The sequence below is a fragment of the Hyla sarda genome, chromosome 5 (genome assembly GCF_029499605.1).
Source record: "Hyla sarda isolate aHylSar1 chromosome 5, aHylSar1.hap1, whole genome shotgun sequence".
In the NCBI taxonomy this organism is placed as follows: Eukaryota; Metazoa; Chordata; class Amphibia; order Anura; family Hylidae; genus Hyla; species Hyla sarda.
Window position 1 is genome coordinate 331,336,539 of NC_079193.1, and position 8,880 is coordinate 331,345,418.

The following is an 8,880-nucleotide window of genomic DNA, read 5'->3' on the forward strand; positions in this document are numbered from 1 at the left end:
TAATAATAATTAAAGGGGGTCTTATGAAAGGACATTGTCTGTGGGTCCCATTCACTTGACCGTAGTGGTGCTGCAGTATAGTGGAAGGCTGAAGGGGCTGCAGTGTTGACCCTGTGCTGTGGTCCTTTCATTCTTAGGATCAGTGGGGTCCCAGAAGTTGAACAGAGACTTGACAAATCACTGGATTTAATTGGAGCACTGCTTTTAGATTGTTACTGTGTAGTGTATAAACTGGACACCTTAAAGGGAACCGGTCATATTGAATTTACGGTCCAATCTGCAGGTTTAGAGAGCAGGAGAAGATGAGCAAATTGCTATATAGTTTCATGGGAGGAAAATTTCCGGGTAACTTGTGTAAAATTAGCCCTCCCCCCGGGTGTAAATCTGATTAAGACCACCCACATGACTACTTAGCCCATAATGAGCAGTGATTGATGGCATCTGTGTTTGTGTGTGTGTGTAGAGCTATCAGTAACAGAGTAGGACCACCCACTTGACTACTCAGCTCTGTAAGCTCATAAGTAAAGTGGGTGGTCCTACTCGGTGACTGACAGCCGTGTGTGCATAGAGAGCTGTCAGTCATGGTATAGCACCGCCCACTTGGCTGCTTGGCCCAGAATGTGTAGCTGTATAATGATATAAGCTACAATTAGATATAGGGGGCTCAACTCATATATACGTTAAATACATCTAAAGTGTGGGGGTGCAGCTCCAGTGAGAAAGCATACATGACACCTGGACACGAAAGAAATCACTGGAATGACCGCACACCACCAATTAGATAATGAAAATCCAAAAATTCTTTATTACACATATTAACAATCCATATAAAGGGAAAACATTTAAAAACAATTAAAATAGCCCAAAAAAAAAGCATAGCACAACCCTGGGGAAGGGCCATGAACCCCCTCCCACAGGTAAGTGACCCCGTCTATAATAAACACACAGTACAATGATGCCAAATAGTAACACTATGTCCCAATTACCTGTCCTGCTCAAGCATAGAAAATAAATGTGACAATAAGTAATATGCTGAATACTACTTAGGCGAGAGATGGACATACAATACGGAACGCGTGGGTCCTGCTTTTTCTTTACGACCTGTTCCCTTTACATTTTATTAGATCCTGATAATTTTACAACTGGAACCTAGAATGTAGTATATTCATAACTTTGTTTTTTTGTTTTTTCTTTCCAGGCAAATGGAACTTTAAAGAACTTCACTTCTTCTGAGAAAAATATCAAAACATGGAAAAACCTTAAATCTCTGAAAAACACTGCAAAACATAAAATCAAATAAAAAAGGAAAGGAAACTTACAATGCTTACGTACAAACAAATGCCAGGTCTGGCCTATCAGTGCCAGTCCTAGATATTTAAAAAAAAAAATACAAAAAAATAGTAAAATATAAAAACAAATGGAATTGTTTTTTTAAGACCCGGGGAAAGGCATTTTGAACACAGTACGAGAAGTTAAGCATTCCTTTCTTTGATTTTGTAATTCTTTATTGTTGAAAAGCCCAGAATTTCTCCACAGTTGGTATTTTGTGGGAAAGATAGCTGGGCAAAACATAATTTGGATTATAAAATTCTTGCTTTAATAAAATTACTTAAAACACTGCATGGTTGTGTGGTTATTTGGTATAAAATCTAATCTTACAATAGGGTTCATTATAAAGAATGTCAGCTCTCCTTGATGGCTTTTTAGGGTGCGTTCACATATACAGGATCTGCTGTATTTTCTACAGCTGATTTTGCTACCTGGGTAGCAAAATCGGCTGCAGAAAATATGCAGCAGATCCTGATCCTGAATATACCCTTAGTAAATATTTACAAACTTCGCGTTATAATAATTCTGGAGCATCTTTCTATGTGACTAAATCAGGGTTTCCCAACCAGGGTGCCTCCAGCTGTTGCAAAACTACAACTCCCAGCAGGCCCGGACAGCCAACGGCTGTCCGGGCCTGCTGGGAGTTGTAGTTTTGCAACAGCTGGAGGCACTCTGGTAAACACTGGAATAAATGAACACCTTTTGTTAAGTTTCACGTGTCAATTTGCGATGTTGCAGAAGTTGATGAACCACAGGTCCAGCATATTCCCCAAAAAATATGCTTGCAGATTTTTCGCCAAACATGGGAGATTTACGCAAACCTGTGTAGAGGAATAGTGTAGTTGCCAATAGCAACTAACTTGCTGCTTTAATTTTTTTTTTATTTTTTTTTAAGCCTTTAAAAAAATAAGCATTCTGCTTTCTCGACACAGGTTTTGATAAATCTATTTTCGGAGTCCCGTATCCAGTGAGAAGCGGTGGCTAATGCTGCCCCCATTCACTTAGGGGACAGTTGCTCTCTCCACTAGTGAGGAGTGTCAGGGGCAATATTAGAGAAAAAAATTCTCGCAAATATATGGACGAATATTTGTCCTATGTTCACGAAATTCGCCATGTTCATTCACTTTTTTTCATGCGAAAAACGTAATAAAATTCGTACAGTGCGCATGCGCGATTATATTTCAACTAACACTATACCCTACGCTAGAACCTATCGAACATAACTTTTGTACTCAGTACAAATCATTGTTGTGATGTGTACTGTGAAGACAAAAAACAAATATTTGTCATTACGAATATATAGCGAAATATTCTAAATGTTCGCGAAATTGCAAAGTGACTATTCGCGGTAAAAATTTGCATTTCGAATATTCGCGCTTAAATGGGCACTGTCATGAAATTAATTTTTTTTTCGATATGTTGTAGTACTGAAGTACTAAAACATATCTATAATATACTTTTATAATAAAAAAAAATGCTTTTAAAACATTTTAAAAGCAATTTGAAATTCGGCCACTAGGGGTCGCCCTCCTAGTGGCCGAATGCAGTGCGGAGTGACGTCACTGCAAAATTCCGACTGATTCCAGCAGGGCATCAGTCGTAATTTTGCGCAGGAACATCCAGGGCTGCGCATCGGCTCCCCGCACTCGCCAACGGCCCTGCTGCAAGATACGGTTGTTTTACCACTACAACGCCCAGCATGCCCTGACAGCTAATAGATGTCAGGGCATGCTGGGAGTTGTAGTGGTGAAACAGCTGGAGGCACCCTATTAGGAGAACTAAGGGTGAAAGTTGGCCCCCAGCAGGCATCAGTGACGTGGTGCCTGCTGGGGAAGTCTGCCTGGTAGTGAGCATACTACCAGGCAGACTAAATGGCATTTTTAAAATAGTAAAAAAATAAAGGCAGGGAGGGTGTTGGGGATAGAAGGGCAATAGGCAGGGACAGAAAAATATGATGGTGGGAGCTACCCTTTAACACCTTAAGGACAGAGCCCTTTTTTGCACATCTGACCACTGTCACTTTAAACATTAATAACTCTGGAATGCTTTTAGTTATCATTCTGATTCCGAGATTGTTTTTTTCGTGACATATTCTACTTTAACATAGTGGTAAAATTTTGTGGTAACTTGCATCCTTTCTTGGTGAAAAATCCCCAAATTTGTTGAAAAATTTTAAAAATTTGCATTTTTCTAACTTTGAAGCTCTCTGCTTGTAAGGAAAATGGATATTCCAAATTTTTATTTTATTTTTTTTTTTTTTGGATTCTAATATACAATATGTCTACTTTATATTTGCATCATAAAATTGACGAGGTTTTACTTTTGGAAGACACCAGAGGGCTTCAAAGTTCAGCAGCAATTTTCCTATTTTTCACAAAATTTTCAAATCAATATTTTTCAGGGACCAGTTCAGTTTTGAAGTGGATTTGAAGGGCTTTCATATTAGAATGACCCCATTGTAAAAACTGCACCCTCAAAGCATCCAAAATGACATTCAGTCGACGTTTTAACCCTTTAGGTGTTTCACAGGAAAAGTAGCAAAGTGAAGGAGAAAATTCAAAATCATTTTTTTTTTTTTTTACACTTTCATGTTCTTGTAGACCCAATTTTTGAATTTTTACAAGGGGGGAAAAGGAGAAAATGTATACTTTTATGTGTAACCCAATTTCTCTCGAGTAAGCACATACCTCATATGTCTATGTAAAGTGTTCGGCGGGCGCAGTAGAGGGCTCAGAAGCGAAGGAGCGACAAGGGAATTTTGGAGAGTATGTTTTTCTGAAATGGTTTTTGGGGGGCATGTTGCATTTAGGAAGCCCTATGGTGCCAGAACAGCAAAAAAAACACATGGCATACCATTTTGGAAACTAGACCCCTTGAGGAACATAACAAGGAATAAAGTGAGCCTTAATACCCCACAGGTGTTTCACGAATTTTGCATATGTAAAAAAACAAACTTTTTTTTCACTAAAATGTTGGTTTCCCCCAAATTTCACATTTCTAAGGGGTTAATAGCAGAAAAGACCCCCCAAAATTGTAACCCCATCTCTTCTGAGTATGGAGGTACTCCATAAGTGGACATGAAAGTGCTCTGCGGACGAACTACAATGCTCAGAAGAGGAGTCAGTCATATTTGGCTTTTTGAGAGCAAATTTTGCTCGGGGGGCATGTTGCATTTAGGAAACCCCTATGGTGCCAGGACAGCAAAATAAAACACACATGGCATACTATTTTGGAAACTAGATCCCTTGAGGAACGCAAACTATTAAAATATGATTATGATCCTGCACAGTAAAATAAAAAAAAAATCAATTACCAAAAATACTTATTTATAATCCTGTCATCTATCAGAAAAAAAATTATAAAAAGCGATAAAGTCCCATCAAAGCAAAAATGGTACTGATAAAAACTACAGATCACAGCACTAAAAATTAGCCCTCATACATCCCCGTATACAGAAAAAAAGTACAAAAAAAGTTAGTTTGCATTCTTTTTAAATAGTACTCAATTCATATAGTTTTTCTTATTGTAGCGTTTTAATCGCATTAACCTACAGCATAAAGATATGTATCATTTTTACCATAAAGAGCTTTGCATAAAAACCAAACCCCCCAAAAGTTGCAAGATTGCAGTTTTCTTATAAATTTCTGTCCGCAAATATAATTTTTTGGTTTCATGGTACATTTTATGGTAAAATGAAAGGTCATCAGAAAGTACAATTGGTCGCACAAAAAAGAAGCCCTCCTATGGGTCTGTGGGTGATAAAATAAGAGTTATGAATTTTAAAAGGCGAGGAGAAAAACTAAAATGAAAATTGGTCTGGTCCTTAACCCATGTAAAATAAAGGGCGTACAGGTACACCCTTGCGTCCTGGTACATAAAGGGGTACTCCCAGTGGAAAACATTTTTCTTTGAAATCAACTGGTGCCAGAAAGATAAACAGATTTGTAAATTACTTCTATATAAAAATCTTAATCCTTCCTGTACTTATCAGGGGCTATATACTACAGAGGAAGTTCTTTAACCCTTTAAGGACCCAGGGTTTTTGCACTTTCGTTTTTTCCTCCTCTACCTTTAAAAAATCATAATTCTTTCAATTTTGCACCTAAAAATCCATATGATGGCTTATTTTTTGCACCACCAATTCTACTTTGTAATGATATAAAAGAGACTTGGTGCAAGTAGCCAGAAGTGCCAGGTCGGCTTGAAACTGTGCAGTCCTACCCGCACCCCATGCCTCTCATTTAGCCCTCCCTTGCCTTGATGTGTACACCGTATACCCCGGAATAAAGAGAAGTTCTTTTGCAATAAGTGAGTTGCCGAGTCTCTTTTTTTTTTTTTTTCTATTTGTTATACCTTGAGTGCTTATACTCACAGCACCACCTAACTGCATGCACGGATCCTGGGCAGTGTACTCGTCCACTCACATAACGGCTTAGTGATATCGGTGGTGCCAGACGCTACACTTCTTTGCTATACATCTCTGTTTGCAGTGACATTAGTCATTTTACCCAAAAATCTACGGCGAAACGGAAAAATAATTCATTGTGCCACAAAATTGAAGAAAAAAATGCCAATTTGTAACCTTTTGGGGGCTTCCGTTTTTACACAGTGCATTTTTCGGTAAAAATGACACCTGATCTTTATTCTGTAGGTCCATACGGTTAAATTGATACCCTACTTATATAGGTTTGATTTTGTTGTAATTCTGAAAAAAATCATAACTACATGCAGGAAAATTTATACGTTTAAAATTGTCATCTTCTGACCCCTATAACTTTGTTTTATTTTTCTGCATACGGGGAGGTATGAGGGCTCATTTTTTGAGCCGTGATCTAAAGTTTTTAGCGGTACCATTTTTGAATTGATTGGACTTTTGATCGCTTTTTATTTTTTTGCGCGTACGTCATTGACGGTTTAATTAACAAAATATTTTTATAATTTGGACATTTCCGCTCATGGTGATACCACGTTTATTTTTATTTAAACAGTTTTTTTTTTAATTGGAAAAGGGGGATGATTCAAACTTTCATCAGGGAAGGGGTTAAATTATTTTTATTCACTTTTTTTTGCAATGTTATTGCTCCCATAGGGGGCTATAACACTGCACACACTGATCTTTTACATTGATCATTGTTATCCCATAGGATAACATTGATCAATGATTCTACCGCTCGACTTCTCATGCCTGGATCTCGGGCACAGAGCAGTCATTTGGCGATTGAACACACAGGAGGAAGGTAAGGGCCCTCCATGTGTGCTCCAGCTGGAGACGTGATTTAGCTGCTGCAGTCCTGAACAGCCCACTGAGCTAGCCAGGGGTACTTTAATTTCACTTTAGACGCGGTGATCAACTTTAAAAGCCACATCTAAAGGGTTAATAGCGTGCGTCACCGCGATCAGTGCCACGCGCTATTAGCCAACGGTCCCGGCCGTTGTTAGAGGCCAGGCCCGACCCGCTATGACGTGGGGCCACGCCGTGGCCCCGCGTTATAGAAAGCGAGTGGACTCAGGGCGTACAGGTACGCCCTGAGTCCTTAAGAGGTTTAATCATTGATGTCATTACAAAGTACAATTGGTGACACAAAAAACAAGCCTCTATATGGGTCTGTAAGGGCAAAATTCAGCGTTATGATTTTTAGAATTGGAGGAGGAAAAAACAAAAGTGCAAAAAAAGGAAATTGGCCTGGTCCTTAAAGGGGAAAACATTTTCTTTTAAATCAACTGGTGCCAGAAAGTTAAACAGATTTGTAAATTACTTCTATTTAAAAATCTTAATCCTTCCAGTTCTTATCAGCTGCTGTATAATACAGAGTAAGTTCTTTTCCTTTTGGATTTCCTTTGTCTGACCACAGTGCTCTCTGCTGACACTTCTGTCTATTTTAGGTACTGTCCAGAGTAGGAACAAATCCCCATAGAAACTGTCCAGAGCAAGAGAGTTTTGCTAACATGGACATAGGTGTCAGCAGAGAGCACTGTGGTCAGGCAGAAAGAACATTTAAAAAGAAATGAAAAACCTCTGGAGAATTCAGCAGCTAAGTACTGGAAGGATAATTTTTTTTTTTTTAATAGAAGTAAATTACAAATCTGTTTAACTTTCTTACACCAGTTGATTTTAAAAATTTTTTTTTACAGTGGAATACCCCTTTAAGGTCAAAATAGGCTTTGTCCTTTACAACTCTACAGAACAGGCGGGGATGCACGAACACTGCATCCCCTCCTCTCCCATAGATCTACATGGAGGAGGCGTGGATAGGGGACTAGTTTATTTTACTGCAGATTTAGGCTAAGTTTCTACTTTGTTTTTTTGTCCTGCGTTTTTTGGGTTGGAAAAAACGCATGAAAAAACGCCAGTGCAATGTCCTGCGTCTGGCGTTTTTTCTGCCGTTTTTTCATTTGTGTGGAAATTGCATTGTTGGCACCTTATGGCATTTTTTTTTTGGTACCCAAAATTTGTTGGGTACCAAAAAAAAAAAAAAAAAAGGATGCAGTAGTGATGGAAAAAATTTAACGAAATATACTTTTTTTTTTTTATAACTAAATTTTAATTAATGTTTAATAAAGTGTTTCACTTTTTTTTAGGTACTACTACTACTACTCCTAGCATGGAACAGACTGTTCCATGATGGGAGTAGTGGTACATGTAGTAATAGACATATCGCCCCGGGTCTCAGTCCTGACACCCAATGCGATTGTCCATTATATAGCAGAGATGCGGCTCTATTCAGCGCTCACATCTCTGCTCTGTACTCTGGACAGTGATGTGAATAGAACATCATTGATATTTTCTGCCCAGAGCTGTGATTGGCCGGATGGTTGCAGCCAATCACAGCTCTGAGGGAAATATCAATAAGTGAGTTGCCGGAGTACAGAGCAGAGATGCAATTGATGTATACAGCCGCTCTGCATCTCTGCAATAGATAGAACGATCACAGCGGATGTCAGTAGTGATACCCACTGTGATCGGTTCTTACCTGCAAGTACTACTACTTGCAACATGGAGCACACTCTGCTTCATGCTGGGAGCTGTAGTACCTGCATTAATAGACAGATCGCAGCGAGTGTAATTTCTGACACCCACTGCGATCTGTCTATTAATGCAGGTACTACAGCTCCCAGCATGGAGCAGAGTGTGCTCCATGTTGGGAGTAGTAGTACCTGCAGTTAAGGAAAGATCACAGCGGATGTCACTACTGACACCCGCTGTGATCCTCCAGTATAATGTATAGATGCGGCTGCTCTCCTATGGTCCACTGCACGGCCATATATATACACATTTTCATATATCCCACATAGAACTGTGATTGGCTGCAATCATCTGGCCAATCACAGCTCTCTGCGGGAAATATGAATAGGTGTATATATACGGCAGTGCAGGGGACCATAGAAGAGCAGCCGCATCTATACATCATACTGGAGGATCGCAACGGCGATCTGTCACTTAGTACAGGTACTACTACTCCCATAATGGAACAGTGTGGTCCATGCTGGGAGTATTAGTACTACCTAAAAAAAGTAAAAAAAATAAAGAAAAAAAAGTGAAACACACACACT

The 8,880-nt window shown here is 39.1% G+C and overlaps 1 protein-coding gene across 1 annotated transcript in view; it reads left to right on the forward strand.

Moving 5' to 3' along the window:
- The window catches only part of PABPC1 (poly(A) binding protein cytoplasmic 1), a 28,955-nt gene extending 27,335 nt beyond the window's left edge, over nucleotides 1–1,620 (forward strand). Inside the window, exon 16 of the mRNA XM_056522413.1 lies at nucleotides 1,199–1,620. The gene's annotated coding sequence lies outside the window, so the exon portion shown is untranslated. The remainder of the gene's footprint in view (nucleotides 1–1,198) is intronic.
- The last annotated feature ends 7,260 nt before the right edge of the window (nucleotides 1,621–8,880 follow it).